We start from the raw sequence: 19,588 nt of genomic DNA on the forward strand, positions 1-19,588 counted from the left end.
GAATTGTTGATTTTTTTTTGGTTCAGAAGCCAAGAGATAGTGTGTGAAATAAAAGTTCGTTAAAAGTTTTAACTTGAATATCAAAGTAGGTTTCTAATTGAAAACAGATAATGCTTGCAGTGCATAAGGTATGCATTATCATTATTTAGAGTTATGTTTTTCTGCAATTGTAGATTGATCTAAAATTATTTTTGAGTTTGATATTATAAAAGTTCATTTAAAGTTCTAATTTTCATATCAAAAGTATACTTCTAATGTTCATGATTTTTGCGTTACGTTATCTTACGATTATGATTTACTGAAAGTATCAGTTAATCTCCAAAATATCTAAGTTTGATAATTGAAATTCATAAGAACACAATTCATACAATATTAAAGTGTCAACTAGAAAAAAACATGTACGTTACAAATAAGCAAATTGTTAAATGATGATTAAAATTGAATATTTTACACGCAGGTAGGTAAAAGGAGCAAATACGCAAAACAGCGCCAATATGTGACTGTTGCATACATGTTTATAATCGTTAAATTAATTACTCATTAAATTCAGACTTGAAATTTTGTAATTGACATTATTACTGATGTAAATGCAATAAAATCGGATAGTTTATTACTACCGTTTTACGCACAATCAGGCAATGACTATAAATCGGTACCGGTATAGGTACATTATAACTACAATTTATTGTTTCTCGGAATTATATGTCACTTAGATTCCATATGATGCCTCAACACTTTTACGCACTATCAACAATATTTTAATCTCAAATTGTCAAACAACGCTACTACGTTAATATATCTTATCTATAATTATTATGTATTTTGCATTTAGTTTAAAATAGCCAAACCCTTTTTTCCTTTTTGAAAGATTTCCATTTGGTTGTTGTCCACACACACGATGGGACTCAAACATAGAGAAATGTGTCGGTAAGGTTTCTTGATTTTTCTTTTTACAACGATTGTACAAACTTAATCAAAGTCTTAAAAAAATAATTTCTTCACAGTCTTATTTAAAGTAATACAAGTGCTCAACACTCAAAGCCACCTTTAAGACAGATCTGTCAAGATGCTAGTTGCCACATTGCAACAACAACGTTTTTTTTATATGTAAAGAGTTCAGTTATCTTTATTTCGATAATTCTCCGTATTAGTTCTTGCAACTGATACCTAAGTTGCTGATACCTAACACAAATGTTTGTATGATAGAGGAACCATTACATACGCCCCCGCATTCACATGTTTCATTCAACCTGCAACTTGAAATAAAATTTACCTTAAAGTTTTTAGAAATACATAATCAAAGAATACCAAATACAGCCAAAACACAGATAGGGAATACATATGTATCAGCTTAAAAAAAAATCCAGAGCTGCGTTTTACAAAAGAACTTTAGACTTCCGACCAAACTATTAAATGTTAATTAATCACGCCGGATCAATTGTAATATTTGTAAAATATAATTATGGAAATCAAAATACGTGTAGTTGTAAATAAATTGTTTGATATGATTTTGTTCATAAAAGACCGTTCCATGGGTCTGAAAATATTTTCAACTTTGTCGTAAGTTCTTTTGTAAATCGGAGTCCAGGCTGACACATATACAAATCATCCTCTTGTTGTATTTTAATGTTCTTGCATATGCACACAGCTACATGTAGCATTGTAGTTGCTAATGGAAGAACAGCATATACAGTGCCAATCAGAGTGATTTAACTCGTGTAGGTGGCTAGAATTAGCTTTTTGATGGAAAGATATAAAAATGCACACCTTTCGCTTTAACCTTTTAAATATTTTCTTAAAGAATGTTCCGTTGGCTATTACTGGATAAATTGCAGCAACATGTGTAAATATCCTACATTTGGAAAGAAATGTTCTCAACAGTGTGAATGTGAGAAGCAATTGTGCAATTTTGAGCTTGGGTGCCCAGAAAGCAAGTATTGTTTGATTACTGTAAAATTCATGCATCTATGAATATTTAATGATAATCAAGAAAAAAATAAGTACGAATTATCCACTGTCACAGCTGAATTATAAGGTATGTGTACATGTACATGTTGTATCATTCATTACATTAACTGTACAATAGAAATTTTAATTTAGCTAAGCTGCAGATCTGTAGCTCAACAAAAACTTTGTTTACTGTGCGCAATAAATATACATGGTTTTATAAATGGAATCGTAGCTCCGCACTCCGTTAACTAAACTTTCTCGTGGGTTACAGTTCTACACCTACAGTTATCTCAACAAACTAAATGTATATGTCATTGACAGATATCAAGCAAACCAGCACCCTATCTGATTTACAGAGAAAATCATCAGGAGGTAAAACAGCATAGATACAGTTTGTAAAAACGAATCTCAATCCATTGACACAGAATGGGCGAAACACCATTTTTTTCTGTTTCTTAGTCCGAAATATTTGACATTTTCCTGGCTCTTTCAACAATTTAGTATTTTTACTTGCCATGAAAACCACAGAACCGGCATCATTACGAAACTATAAATTCAGTAACAGCCTATTTATTGAATTATCAAACAAGCAACATTCAATTTGTATATACTTATTTGCGGTTGTAAAATTCACAGTATTTTTTACCACATGTCGAATGTAACATCGATAAAAACTGTACCGCTATTTCCCTTTTATTTGCACAAGCAAAAGCAGAATATCTAAAAAAAAAAAAAGATTCATTTATAATTTCATTTCTTACTCAAGTCATAATTAAACTGTCATTCAATTTTTCTGAAAATTTAATATTTAGTTATTTTGAATGAAGTGTGCAAACATTTCAAATTTGAAAGAAATATTACATCACAATATTTGCCCACATCGTCGCAAACGTTCCATTGTAACCTTCTTTCAATAGAGAATAAAATAGAATAAAAATTATTAGAGATTTGTATCCTAACAAATCAGATACATTTACAAATGTCTATGCTGCTACTTTTAAAAGAGAACTTGATGTTGTGAAAAAATGTCACATTAATGTTCTTTATTCGTACACCACTGTGTTAATAATGCGTGGGGAAATGAGACAATAGAAGTTTGTGGTCCACGTGTGAGGATTGTCGGTAAGAATGCTAGTCTATATCATCACATGTATTCATATCAATTTATCAGTTTCAACATCTCTATATGAACGACCAGTTTTCTGCAGTTTTGTTTAAAATCTTTATTTCATTCAATAACTGTTTTATGCAGGAAAAGTTTGGGCAGAATATAACTACGGAGGAAGAAGAATTCAACGCAACGGAAATGTTCATTGCGAGGAATGTCCTTCTTACTTTTCAAATGAAAGCTACAAATGTAGGTTTGAGTTTTAAACTTTATAATTAATTTATGGAAATCAATAATCATGATAAATAATAAATGATTAAAACGAATATTTTTATCAAATAATATAAATTTTTCAAAAAAAAGACGTGAAACACACACAAAGATATACTAGGAGTTATTTTTTTACAGATCAAGAGTGTTATGAGTACGTCAAAAATTTTAAGACATCACAAACAACACAACTGACGACCGAATCGATAGACAAGGAATCAACAACACAAGAAATGGTACACTGTCTTCATCATTAACTCCTAATGAAGAATCAGCTCGTTTATATCAAGATACCAATACCCCAAAAACATCCAGTCATATGTAAGTTAAATCAATTATTACATGCACATTGTTATAACTGATATACTAACAACGTCTAAATTATATAAAACAAGTTTACTTCACTTTATCAATGTACAACTCAGTTTTTTTCTTTTCTTAGCATAATAATAATTATATGTGAAGTCGTCGGTCTAGCTGCTATAACAGTTGTCTTCATAGTTAACCAGCGATCATAGACCAAAAAAATGTTCGCTTGTTTCAAAAGTAAGTATTTCATTTAGCTATATATATGTCTACACCTTGTTACGCGCTAAATACAGAAAAATATACTGTCACCTTCTTAATTGACATTATAATTTGTGTTTTCTTTGAAGAAACAGTTTTACAAAATAAAGATTTAAATGCTCAATCATCAGGTACGTGTACATTTTTTACTCATGTTCCATTTTAGGAGAACAAAAATAATGAGTGTTCATTAGAGACAATTGAGCCTTAATACTGTTTAATATCAGATATCTTTTATTCATATTTTGTTTCTCTTGTAGAAATTGTTTTCGGAAGTGTAGAAGAAAGCGTTGAAGTAAAAACTGTTTTATTGGACAAGCAAACAAATACCTTTTATGCAAGACACGTTTCGTGAACTTAATAAATCTTAAGACAATACAAGTCTAAATGTTATATCAAACTGATTTTCAATACGATGCAGCATTCGTATACACTGTAAAATATGTATTCATCATGATTGATATCTATATTGTTCCTAAATGGCAGCTATTTTTTATATTTATTAAAGCTAGAAAATTGATTTTCATCATTTAAACGTTCAAAGAGAAAATGTAACAATTTTTCTATCAAATCATTGATTATCGGGAAATGAAGCAATCGAAATTATATGGTTTACAACAACAACAAAAAACCAAAAAACTAAAAAGATCCCCTCCCCCCCCCCCCCCCCAAAAAAAAACAACCAACAAATAGTTGGACTTTTTCATCACCATTATACATCTTTGTATTAACCACTCCACCTTTATGTAAGATATCCCCTGTTAAGTTTTTGATGACCCGTTAGAAATTGTCAATATCAACAGTTTGTTTAGGAAAAATAAATAATCATAACTTCGGCCTTCAACATACCTACATAGAATTTAATATAAAAATATGAAAAACAATTTTAGAACAGGACCTACAACCATTACGTGTTGATATTAAACATATCCCATTTAAAAACTTCAACGATAATCAACAGTTAATTTCATTTCCAGATGAACAGAGAGTTATGGATGAAAAAATGTAAAGAAAATCTTGAACCTGATTTTCGAAATGACCACAACGGTCATTACAATTCAAACGTTTACTATTTTAAAAGCAATATTTGTCCTTGACAAATATATCAAATTTGTGTTTCCCCTCTTACGTTGTAACTTAGTCATCCTGCATTTAGTAGTTCAAAAGGATTACATTCAAAACGATTACATGTTTACCAGCCACCATTTGCATTTGATGTGTAATGTTATCAATAAATACATTACATTACTTGTTTAGTGTGTGTTTATAGTTATTCATGCAGGTATAACAAAACAAAGATGATATGTTTTTGAAATAAAATAATAGAAATATTTAACGGGTAATTCATAATGAATGCTGTTTACTTGATGAAACGTTTTTGTTGATTTACTCAACAAAACGTCCTTAATCATAAAAAAAACCCAATATCTTTTGTCATATATACTAACAAAAATATGATGCGAAACCTGCATTTAACAACTAAAAGCTTTCAATTGCGAGTAGCACAATTCAATGTTATAATGTAATACAATTCGTACAGCATAAGCTAAGTGGAAACTTGACTTCCTATGAATGGTTTGATATTCAGATCAGACGAATACACATACCTATCATATATTGAACAGAGGAGATTAACGTCTTCGAATCCGATCATTTCATTTGTAAGTAAGACCAAATTTTGATATCTTGAAAGATTGTCAATCGTTTTTAAAGCTATATTTGAATATCTTTGGTGTGATACTTTTGTTTAATGGAAAGTTTATCGACTTTTAAGGATTGTATACTAAAGGGACTACCAGAATAACAATGTTATTTGCCTCATTATCTTAATAATACGATACAATAGAAGATATTATTAATATTGTTTTTAAGATAAATATGTTTATAATACAAGACGGTCATGTTGATTGTATTGACACTTTCATTGCCCAATATAGTTTAATTTTGGCAAAATTCAGTGTCGACAAATTATTTCATTAGTTATTGCTTATCTTTAATATCTAACGTTAGTAGGTGATCAAATCTTCTGAGTAGCTCCCCTGTCTTTAATGATTTGATCCCATGGCAATGTATGTTTATCCTGTTGAACTTTTACCTTTTAATTCTTTATCAACAATCTACTTTTTTCTGCAATCGTTATTATATTTTGTGCACATAAAAATGTTTTATTCTATTTTTTCTTTTAAAACATTTTTCGTTGTACTTACTGCATGGAATGCTTTACCTCCTTTTAATTCCTCTTTTTCGAAGTGCAAAACGTTGGGAAAATTCTTTTTAATGTCAGAACCATATAAAATAAATTGTTTGAAAAGTTTCAGAAAATGTAGAATATTGTTATATTCCTGTATACGGCGTTTGCGAATTTCGAATTCTTTTAAAAATGAATTTGAATAAATATTAAATGTATTTAAAAAAATCTATGATTGAAAAATGTTACCTTCTAATATTTTGGTATAATAAGCCAGAATACAAGTCTATTGGTATATTAAAAGTACATATCTAAAGATATGTAAAAACTGCTTATCTTGGCACAAAAGCATTTTAAATTTATTCATAGAAAATATGTTGGCTTCGCATCACTTAAAGTGTATCATACCAGCGGCACATGTTTAAAAGATTTAACAGTTGATGAATAAGGCTTGAGGAAACAAAAACAATATCTTTCATTTAGAAAAGTAAAATGACACTTTTTTGTTCTTTTAATAAAAACACTTTCTGTGACGGCATATTACCCATAGCATTTGAAGAAGAAAAAAATGTTGTTGATTAAAGAAATTCCCGTTTAAATCCCACTTCACGTAGCTATGTCATGTTATTTAAAACATACTAATAGCTTGGGTAGAATAAACATGTTTGTAATTCATTCGTTGTTTACATCCACAATACACAATAAACACACTGAACATATGTATTAGTTAATTTGATAATTTTTAGCTTATATAACAGGAGAAATATTATCTTAAACTAGTATATGACGTGACTGACTAATAAATATCAAAATTTTTAAACAATTGAATACTACATTTGTTTTTTGCGCTGGACTTTTTTCTGAAAAAACATTAAACTTGTCATATCATTTTTGTATGGTTTTTCTGCACTTAAAAAAGTGTGTATCTAGGCCATAATACTAATTATGAGACAAGCCAGCAATATCCACGAGCAGATAAATTGTCATATATTAACAAAGCTATAACATTTCTTGGAAAACATTTAATCAGTCTCAGATTAAATACATGTAACATAATAAAACGCGGTGTTTATTTTGTCAATCGCCAAACAAATACCGCCTACATTGTTATCTTGGTACTATTCTTTGTATGTCGAGCGACTCCTACAAATGTTTATATTAGATTATTTATGTCTCTGATGATAGGTCTTTCATGTCGAACCATAACAAGAGAAACAAAAACCGTAATAGTCACCTAACTATTAAAGCCTATACTAATATTTGTTAGGGAATATCATATGAACAGTTAAACTTTATTTTTAAGTCGAAACCGTTACCCAAGGGGCGAAAGCAAAACTAATTCCTCTTCTTTGTTTGAAATGGAAGGAATGCATAAATTTATAATGTTGGTGTTAGCACTTTAGTTTGTAATGACTGAACGCTAATATGACAATCCAATTGTGCATCTTTTATCAAGCTCTTTTTTTGTGACATTTTTACAAACATATTGTTTGAGGTACATTTAAGAGGAGGAACATATTACTCTCCGAAATCATTGTAAGTTTTATTTTCATCACTACATGTACACATGTCATATGAATGGTGGAACCTTTACAAAGGAAACAGTTATAAGCAGCGAATATAAATGCAACGACCCAAAGTACGATTTGTGATGCGATATATTGTAGTTCATGTATGGTTGGAAATGATGAAATTGGGTTTGAAAGGAAACATAACATATTTGCATGATATTTTTTGACTAATGACTTTTAAACTATTTTAGGAACCTTCATATTTGAAATTATTAAAGTCTTAGATTAGTAAATCTAGAGTATGTAGTAACTTTTATACTACTGATAGCATGAGCTCTACATGTTTTGCATAAGATATATACTATAACTGTTGATTTTATTTTTAAACAACAACAAAGTACACCAAAGAATATATGTGCATGTATCAGATGATGTTCTTCTGACATTTGGTTAATTAAATGAACAAAGTGAATAAATGGTAGAACTTTTAAAAAATTAAATCAGAAATATTCAAACAATAAATGCCTCAGTAACCCTTTTTGACTAAATTTCGGGGATTGGTCCTGTGTCTGAGTATGGCGTAATATTTACATTCTTTATCTCATTTTGACAGCATACCCCAGGAGATCAGGATTTTTTTACCACGTAGAAAATTTCTTCAAACAATATTAAACAATCTTTTTTATCACAAGTGTCTTCAGTGTCATAACACTCAAAGACAAGTTTCCTTAAGCGATTTTCAGTTTCGCTTATTGGTACATGTATTACGCAATCACAATATTTCATTCCTATGCGGGGCTGTAGGATAACAGGAACATTTACGAATTTTTTTCGAGAACGCAAATATATTTGTTGTCAAAGAGCATGTATGTTTTGTTGTCGTTCAATTAAGAACGATACATCTCTACGAATAAGTGAAACCCAAACAAATACTACATGTATCGATGTTTATGATGAAAGAACACTGAATAGAGACCAAACATGCATACATCTACCTTGCATGTAAGTTTGTATAAATGCAAATAATTGAAAGAATATTCATATCACTTAAGGATATACATGTAAATATTAACTGATGGTACAGAGATAAATTCGATTAACATTTAGGCAAATTCCCTTTCAATTTAGCATATAGTTTACTAATGGACCGACCTTACATCTGAAAAAAAAAACATATCCCAAAACTATTTACAGGATATCCACATTCTTTTAAAATTTGAAATGCAAACTCATTTTTATGTTCCTAAAGGTATGAAATTCAAGCATGTATTTAACATTTGAAATGGCGGAAATAATGTTTATTTTATGAATAAATCAACTTATAAAATTTATTGCTTTTCATAATAAATAAAAGGTCTTGCTTTATTCGAGTTTAGGACCTGCAGATTAGTAAACCGAAACTATACCCAATGTGCTACAAATATAAACACAAATTCTTGGTGAGATAACAAGTTTCACAGAGAGTTGAAATCGCCATGTTGTAACGTACTGTCATAAAAAAGTAAATGCCACGGGGTGTTGAGGACCCTTCAATATCGTATTATCTTAAATTAGACATGGACACATTAAACAGGAAGTATACTGCTACTACAGTATCAATCGATTACTTGCCCTTTGTTTTAGTAATAAGTTTAGAAAAATGCATTTTTTACATTGATTATTCCTGTACGAAAAACAGTTTTTACATACGTTAAAAAGGAGAAATAAAAAATAAACAGTGAAAAAAGCGACTGTAGGAAATCAAAAGTTGTATGTCCTCCTTGGTAAGGGTATAACGAGATATATTTTGATATGAAGAAGACTGCACTTTAGCTGCAAAAAGAAAATAGTAAACGTGAACCATGTTCAGCACGTGTTGGTTCAGATTGCTTACACATTGTGTGTTAAACGCTTAGTTTACAATTTCACCCGACACTCCTAGTTTATGAATGAAATATTTAAGACTGTCTGCTAGAGCGTGCGAAACATTTAAAGGGTATTGTGTCTGTCGTTTGTCTAAAAAATAAGATTAGATTTACGTTCTGTAAAGGCAGGAAAATTTTAAAGGGTATTTCGTACTTTTCTGATCGAAATATTAATTCAATTCTTCTTTTAAGAAATCAAAACTAAAACTGAAAATAAAAATATTCTACGTGCACAATTTAGTGTACCAACTAGAAATTGCATAAAAAAGCTAGAATATTTACAAGCATTACATTTTCAAAATAAAATAAATATATGCAGAGCATTAAAAAACACTTATATTGTCAAATATAACAAGTTTCTTACCACAAGTTTCAAGTCGGGCACTTGCAATGTTTAACTTGTAATCTACGCAAACATAAACTAAACATATCTCACTTTCAGATTTAATCTTACATATATCAAAACTGCTTGCACTTTATAACAACAGTTTTATCTAACTGTACTTAAGTTAAAAAACAAAAGTTTCCACCTCTTCATAAAAGCAAAACAAACCTCCCACACACAGCAGGATATAATAAATGTTACATTGCACATTAGTCCATTCACTATCCTTGAATACAGACAACAATTAGTGTCATATATTAAAACAACGTTGTTAACTTCCTTTTTAAATCAAGAAAACATATCTGGCAAATACAGAAGATTTTTGTTAATTCTCTGATACCAAAATGACACGTCATTTGGTCCATAATAGCATCTTAACTATGAAATGCATAAACAGGCATTTAAAACTCGTTTAAGTTTTGTGGAACCAATAGACATTTAATAATACACAAAGAATAAAATTTACCCCAAAAAAAGAGCTAGTGGGAGAGTAAAATATCTTATTTTATATGATTTTATAATCAAAGCAATTTGATCCCGTTTTTACTGCGCACAGCTAGCTGACTCATGGGGAATTATATGTAAAGTTATCTGTCGCTATTTATATCTAAATATTGAATGCACGGCTTTATATCATACACCTACTTTGGAAAATACACATCAAGGCCTCATCATATATCTGCAATGCAGCTCTGGTTCTGCACGTCTCTAGACAAGTAAATAATTTTTCAAAGTTAACAGCTGTTCTGCAATTCCTGGTCTAATTGAATTTGTTTAAAAATAAGAGGTAGATATTTTGAGTATGAAATCAACTATCAGCGTCATTGTTTTAACACTGATTTCATCAACAAAGGTAAGTTATTTCACGCTTTTCTTCGTCATTTTGTAGTTATAAAACAATTGGTGAACAATGTACTAAATCTGATCAGCAAGTATTTTTAAATTCATGATACATATAGATATATGATAGAGGTGTACATAACTCATGATATTGTAAACACGTTTTTTTTAAATAAATTAAAAGTAAATGTTCAATTGCAGATATTAGTGAAAGCTGATGCTGATAATGAATGCAATGAATCGAACGCGACAGCTAAAATAGTAAATTCATGTCCGAAAACAGCAAGAGAGTGGAATGAGGCAGCTAAAAAGAAAGGCTGTAGAAACATTACACACTCTTGTACTTCATTCGAATACCACTGTGTAATGAATGCGTGGAGAAATGAAACGATTGAAGTATGCGCACCAAGCTGGAGTATTGTAGGTACTGAACGGAAAAAAACATCTTAATAATATATTTTGTCATGAATAAACATAATAATCCGACCAAACTAACACTAAAATTAAGTTGATATTTGCTTTTATTTCATGTGTAGGAATGTCATGTGCAGAATATAACTTTGGTGGAAAAAGGATTCAAAAGAGCGAAGCTGAAACATGTAATGCATGTCCAACAACTTACTTGTCAACAGAGAGTTATAAATGCAAGTCAATTTAATCTATTTCTATGGGAAAACAATTAAAGGTTTTTTATTTTGTCCTCCATTTATCTTATGCTAAAATGTGTGGAAACCAGTTCCATCTTGGTCCTGCAGCTTTGTTAATTTTTACACCTTTAAACACTACAAGTCATGATTTTATGGATATTGTCATTTATTAATGACGAAGATAAACAGAAAACAATTAAAGGTTGTTTATTTTATTTTTAAAAATAAATCAATCTTTTGCAGTAGAAATCAGATTTGCAAAACGAGTTTCCTATGAAATATATATATATATATATATATATATATATATATATATATATATATATATATATATATATATATATATATATATATACAGACCCTGAAACGTGCTACTACACCTCTAAAAGAAACCGTACCGTTCCCTGCAAGAAACGAACCGTACCGTTCACAAAACGAAAAGTACCGTTCACAACGCGTACCGTACCGTTAACAAAACGAACCGTACCGTGCAAAAAGCGTGCAAGATATTTTATGCAAGACCCGCCTCCAGACGGACAAAAAAGCGTACCGTACCGTGCGATAAGCGTGCAACTTCCATATACGGCTAATTGACCTAATGTCTTTCGATGAATACGGACGGAGATTATCGCTGACCAGTTAAGTTCAATATTTTGCTAGATTTTTTTTTTATACTGAAAACACATACTAAGATTTAAAACGGTTATTCTTATTGAAATAGTTACATCATATTTTAATTTAATTTCCTTTCTAAGGCCGTAATCATTTCAAAACGTGCATCGCCGATTTCTTAAACATTTTAAACTAGTAATGTTCACACAATTCGTAGTTATGCTATTTTGATTATTTTATGAAATGTTTGAAACATTGGGTACATACTGGACCTTACATAGCCTTCAGTGATTCTCAGGAGAGAGAGAGATGAAAGAGAGAAAGAGGCGAAAGAGAGAGATGAATGAGAGAGAGAAATCTCGTTACCTGAGACGTTAAAAAAAATAGCGTATGTTTAGAAATAAATACTATGGCTAAACAAGGGTTGAAATATTATAGTACATAATTTTATATCCCTTTCAAATTAAAAAAAAAGAACGTAGACTTAAGTTAGCTGGTAATGGCGACGTGATTTCATATGAACAAAAATCACTTGTGCGATATATGTGTACATAAGCTGATCAGAAACACAACAGCGTCTTTCATCTTGGGTTCTATACACAACAGGTGTTATTGTCTTATTTCGTTTTTTGGCAGTTATTGTACTTTACAACTAACTCTGTATATTTGGACGCTTAAATAGGTGTACACGAGATGCCGGTATTCACACCTTTCCACGGACACCTGTTTGGTAACTCATTACAACCTGTCATGTGTATAGTCTGAATATATCTTACTTCTACTTTGTTTGTTTCGTGACTTTTCTTAATCTCTAAAAAACAAAAGAACTGTCTTTAACGATCGGCGCGTGGATCCGTAGAACAATTCAGCGACTCTATATATGCGGGATTTTCACAAATATTAACTTGCATTAAAAATAGCATTTACCGGGTACATTAATGTACCAAAAACCTGATTAATTACATAGTAAATAGTTGAATGGAATGTAATATTTTGCAATTAGATGTAAGCACAAACACAGCTCTTTTTAATATAGCGTCAAAATTTTAACCGTCGAGATCAATCTGAATACATTGTCTACTGTACAAACTTTTAGTCATTGTGTTGAAATCGTTGTGAAAACCATGAGTCTAAATTAAATGAATTAAATTCATACAAATAAAAATCTAATAATTCCAAATTGTTTACACTCTCAGAGAGAGAGAGAGAGAGAGAGAGAAAACGAGAACTTGTGTGTTGATTATATTACTTAAATTAAAGTTTTATCACTGAACTATATTATTTCGCTTTCGGTTTCTATAGTTGGTCATTTGAGCGGGATTTTATCTCAGGACTCCACGTGCTTCGCCTGTCAATCAGTTTAAGTATTACAGGACAGATCACGCCATGTGCCGCGTGCTACTTGGCTCCTCCTATATGGCTAGAAGAAAATTATCGAATGAAAACGTTTTTGTTTTTTTATGTTTTCTCAAATCCCTATTAAAAAGAGTGTTCCTATTTGAAATTATTCAACAATAATTTCCTTCCGACTTCATGATTACATAACTCATATACTGGCGATCAGTCGTTTCCCCGTGCTGTTGTATAATTTTTGTTACTAGATATATTCATAATTTATCTATCACTTCCAACATTCATTTGTTGATTACCGGGTATTTTTCCGTGACCTGTTTACTACAAGGTAAATAAAAACAGGTTAGTAAGCATCTGTAAATCGTCAGCTAAATCGCATGCATACAGTGAAGAGCGGACACTTGTTCAACAGAATGATAAATATCGCCATTAAATGCTATTGACTTGTGTATATCCAGTTGCGTACATATCGAAAGAAATATGTGACATGTACATGTTTATAGTTTAACGGAAAAACAAAAGCTAATAGTCATGTTTCGACTATACACGTTCAGTCTTAGTTCAAATGAGAGAAGCGATGACGGGTTGCATGAAAGTATGATCTGTGTATACGAACAAGTGCAGAAAATCACAGAATCAATATTGAAATGAATAAAAATGTCTGTCATAAACTATATAACAGTTGATTCAAGATTTTTTATCTGAAATTCATTGTTTATCTCATCAATAACTGCATGTAATTTTACATCGTCTTTTCAATAATGGAATTTGATCGGCAATAGTTCTACAGTAGTACGCAATAAAGAATGATCATACGAATTATGAATAAAGAAAAAGAAAGATGCTTGTGAAAATAACAAATGGCCGAGAATCAAGACAGCGATTAAGGAAAAATAAGAAATATCGGAATAAAGTCGGGGCAATTTTTTTAGCAATTGTAAATGGATTAGAAATATTTAATGACTTCAATTCAAGTACATATATAGAAATAAAAACTTAAGATGCTTTGTAAAATTATCGACAGCCCGCTGAATTAACAAAAATATATCGGATTAAAGTCAAACAGTTCTTTTAATCTATCTTAATGATTACATTTATCTAAAATTAAATACTAATAATAACAGACTAATCAAAATAAGAATTACCCCCCGCCTCCCGGTTGTCACTGAGTACAGGTTTCACGAAACGTATCAAAAACAGGGGAACAGAGGAAAGTTCTGATTTTAAATAGATTGAAATAAATTTGTAAAATATCATATAAATAAACAAAAAAAAAAATTAGTATCATATGTCACAATTACCACCTTGCTGAAGTAGATCGGGCAAAAACTAAACGAAATTATATTGAGAAAAATCAAAGCGTTCAGGCCACGCCTACCTCATTAATAAAGCGCGCAAACCGTTCACAAAGCGTGCAGCTATTTTTAGCAAAGCGTACCGTGCAAGAAGCGAACCGTTCCGTTCACAAAGCGAACCGTACCGTTCACAAAACGAACCGTACCGTTCACAAAGCGAACCGTACCGTTCAAAAAGCGTAACGAACCGAACCGTGCAACTGGTGTAGTAGCACGTTTCAGGGTCTGTATGTATATATATATATATATATATATATATATATATATATATATATATATATATATATATATATATATATATATATATATATATATCAACTATTCATCTAGATCAAGAGTGTTACGTCATAAAGTCGAAGAAGATGCCAGAATTACAAGGGACGACTGAGTCAGCTATTATTAGCCTTATAACTTCTGAACATAAAATGTCGTCTTAAGCATCAGATCTGAGTCAAAAATCAAATTATACTTACACTTATTCAGAAAATAACACTAGTTCTCTGTGAGTATATACTACATTGTATATAATGTGATTTTTTAGAATTAACAGTGATTTGTTTGTTTTGATGTTGATTTTTTTGTTTTGGATAATGAATGGCATCATATCTTGTGTTTTATGTATCAGAATTGTTATTGATATGTTTCATGTTTCATACAGAATTATCAGTATTATCTGCGTCGTCGTTGGAATCCCTGTATTAGCTTTTGTCGCACTCGTAGTTAACAAATGGCGGAGGAACTTGTCTTGCTCAGGAATATGCCGTAAGTCGAATGATACAGTATTCTTATGAATATAAAAGCTATACTCGTAGAAGAATATAGAATTGAACTTCTATAACCAGTTTACATAAAGGAATGTGTTTCTTTATAGGGCCAACTATTGAAGAGAATAGGGCGCGATCAGGTAAACAAAAACATGACTATGTATGTTTTTGAACAAATATTGATACAATGCATGTTATATTCTTATATTCAAGATCAAAAAAAATATATATATATCGCTCGTTTTAGAAGAATATTCGACATCAATCACCATCGATTCATTTGAAGAAGAAAAAGAACAGCTTACAGCACATATTTAAAAAAAAAACTAAGGACTATGACTCTCATTAATGAACCCAAAGATAGAGAAACATTTCATTACATCAATAAGCTGGCATGTAATTTTTTTAAAATAATAGCTTGTAGAATATACAATAATGAAATTATTGTAAATTTGTTATGTTTTTACACTTTTGATATGCATATACTTGTGAATAAAGTTTATGAAAAAATACTCAATCTTGTGGTAAATATTTGTTTAAATACAGCATATATTTTGATTTATGTGGGTTTTTTTAAGCTGTTAACGTAATTTATACATTTCATATGAAAATCAAATGTGCTACATGATCGTACATTATAATAAAAGTTTCATGATTATGATTTAAACAGGAAACTGCTTTCAAAATATCCTTGTATCTTGCATGATTTCAGTGTTTTGTTATCCGTTTTGAATAATTGCAGTAACCGTTAAGCCCGTATAAGGCATCTGGCAAATTTCAGTATATGCGCACAGATAATGCCTATCACCTTTTGTAAACTAGAAAGTAAGAACTTTATGTAAATCTCAAATTACATGCTTAGCTTTTAGAAAAAGTTTCTTGTTATGTCACAACTGTTACTTGTTATGCCCCGAAAATTGCTTAATCACGCCGAAAACAGTTATACTACCCTCCTAGAAACCGTTATCTTTCCCAGAAAATAGCGATATCGCCCCCCCCCCCCCCCCCCGAACGTGTAATATCCTTGCAATTGCGTGCTATTGTCTGCATATTAATTACGTTGGGTTAGAAATTCAAGGAGACAGTTGCAAAGCACACGTAAACAGTCCCGCGTGTTTTAAACATGTCACGTCAGCGTCTGTGATTTGGTCTTCCTTATCCAGAGGAAATCGATACTTTAATTGATGACAAAAAAATCCGCAAAGAGGACAAAAGTTATAATCTCAAGCGTGAGTGCGTTGAAAGATTCCGTTGTGAATCCAGAAGGAAAGTTAAGGAATGGTATACAGAATCCAAGAAAACCTGCAGGAATCCCTAAAGACGGTGGTGGATTGAGAAATTAAGACGGGGAACGTAGGTAAAGAGAATCAAGATATCACTAATCTATGACATTCAGAAGGATTTCTTAAAAAATTAAAGTTTGATATCGTAAACGATGCCTATTTCAAAGTGGCAAACAACGTATTTTTTGCTATGTGTACAAAAATATAAAAAAAAATGTGGTGCACAATGATCCAATACATAGACCAGATCTTCAGGACCTCTATACTTTATTCAACTTAGAGGAAGCCGATAGACTACAAAACAAAGTGTTTGTGGACGAAATGCTGTATTTCTGTAACGGGGAGGGACTAGATAATTGACGATTAGCTACTTTACCACTGGCGCGGATTCTAAAGGCCGACGATTTGTGTGTATGGCAAGGTATCATGCGAGGATAACGTACGAACTAAAGGACAATCCTCTTTGTCAGTATGGATCTTTTCTGTCCTATATTAACAAGCTTGATTAGGATCTTGATAAGCTTTGACAGATACCAAATAGTGGAAATGAACTAAAGTATTGTAAAATAATAAACTCTTCAGGCCAAAATGAAGAATCTTTTGAAAAAGCTGGACTTTCAAACATAAATACAAACCACTGTCTGCGCGCAACGTCTATCACAGATTCAAATAGATCAGGATTTGAAGCTCTACATATTATGTCCATATCTGGTCATCAGTCTGAAAGTAGTAAAGGAGTTATTTGCCTGATTTTGATGATAGGAATAAAGTAAACATGATAATGCCGATTGATTTTAAATACAATAATAGAAGATTCTATTCTTGGTATGTAGTTTTAATACTTGTATTAATTGTAATTTTTAAGGTAAAAAATAGTTGAAATATATTAAAGACACAAAACATTCTTTAATTTAGCAACTTGTTTTTCAATTTTACAGCTGAAAACAACACAACCACTTCATTTTTCTATAGTACATGTTAATTAAGATAATGTTATCTTCAAACAGATAATGGTTATCTTGAAATCACAGATTCACAGGAACAAAGGCATTGAGAAAAAGTCGTCATACATGAGACAAAAACAACAAACAACAAACCTGTATCAGGGAAAAGAAAGCCACAAAGCAAAGATTCAGCAAGCCCCAATTATGCATATCAACAACGTCAATATACAATATCATTATTATTAATAAGTTATAATCACCGATGAGCGTATTACTAGACATTTTACACTGTACATTGACTTAATATGTGCCATTAAATACACCGGTAAACTTAATTATATATAGGCTGAATGAAGGACAACAATTTGTCGCTAGATCTGAGTTTGTTTGAAAGCAAATAGGTTATACCATGGTTTGTTTGGAAATGAATAGTCCTGGTCAAAAGTACATTTGATATTTTTCGTTACTAAAGTTGAAAACGCATTTATCAGTACAGGTAAAACATTCCCACATCCTACAGGTTGGTGATTAGAATAAACACTGTTCGTTACATAAATCATATTTAAAGATTTAAAATAATAAAAAAAGATCAACCCCGAGTCAGCAGTCGATAATGCCCACAATTAGAGACAATTATGTGCCATTAGGTACAGACATAAAACATGCTTGACACTTAAAGTTCCTGTACTAGAGGGAAGCACATGTATAAACCACAAAATCAATTTGATAAACATGTTTCATTTATATCTTTTAACCTATAAGTATTTTCCCAAGTTCGCAGCAACGTTACATTTTCAGTTGACTGCTTAGATAGAAAAGAAAGAAATACTAGAGAGAAATACTAATTGAATAAAGCAGAACCTATGATAAGCCAACGAAAAATTGGGTTATGTTCTAAGTAATTCAGATCATATTAAGTAAAATTTACGTTATTAAAAAAGGGCTCGGTCGCTCCGTTCCCTCCGCTCCTTGTTATTAGCGTAAATTTTATTTAATAAAATCTGTTATAAATAACATGAACAAATATTATCGAAGATGAAAGTTAAAATAAGAGAGTGCCATTATAACCAATAAATAAAGCAAGAAAATAGCTGACAGACTACTCTTTTTATTGACTGAATGGACCATGGTCGTTTAAGTGACGGAGCCGAGGCATCAATATATAGCCTTGTATAGCATCCCTAAAAATGCAAAAACGGCGAACCCTGGGAACAGACTTTTACAATTATATACTGTCAAAATAAGAACATATTAGTTAATATAACCAAATCCAATGATACTAATTGTAAGCCTAAAAGCCGCATCCACACTTTGAGGCGTCTCGGACTTTGGTTTAAAAGATGCTAAAAAAAACCCGCCAATGACGATGGGATTGTTGGAGCCAGTAAATTTACTCAGCAAAATCAAAAGCAACACAACCTGTAAATACAACAAATCTAACACCAGAAAAGGTGTAACAAAATCACAATTAATAAGAAAAATAACCGAATATGCTTGAAAAAGAGGGTGGGAGAGTGGGTAAAATATTTTGCTCAGACTGATGATGTAAATAGGAACAATGATGACGTCAGCAATTTATGATTTTCTGACTAATTTTCGCGCGCAGTCATTAAAACTCAAATTACAAATTGCATAAAAAAGAAAAAGATATGGTCTGTTCACTTTGATAAATGGATTTAACGTTCATTGGTGAAATCGTATTAATCATAAGTACAAGTGACACTCGATTGCTCAAACTTTGATCTTATAAAGTTTTTGATCTCTCGTACTTCTCGATCTGTCGACGTTCTCAATCTCTAGAAATTAAATAATCGTCCGAATTTTTTTACTCAGTAAACACTCTTGATCTCTCGAACTTTGATTTCTCAAAGTTATTGTTCTCTCAAGGTAAAACCTTGGTCCACTTA

At 31.1% G+C, this 19,588-nt stretch overlaps 1 pseudogene; it reads left to right on the top strand.

The window, feature by feature from the left end:
* Positions 1-10,641: 10,641 nt before the first annotated feature.
* On the top strand, positions 10,642-15,959 carry LOC128168963 (uncharacterized; annotated as a pseudogene).
* The last annotated feature ends 3,629 nt before the right edge of the window (positions 15,960-19,588 follow it).

The sequence above is a fragment of the Crassostrea angulata genome, unplaced genomic scaffold (assembly GCF_025612915.1).
Source record: "Crassostrea angulata isolate pt1a10 unplaced genomic scaffold, ASM2561291v2 HiC_scaffold_73, whole genome shotgun sequence".
Lineage (NCBI taxonomy): Eukaryota > Metazoa > Mollusca > Bivalvia > Ostreida > Ostreidae > Magallana > Magallana angulata.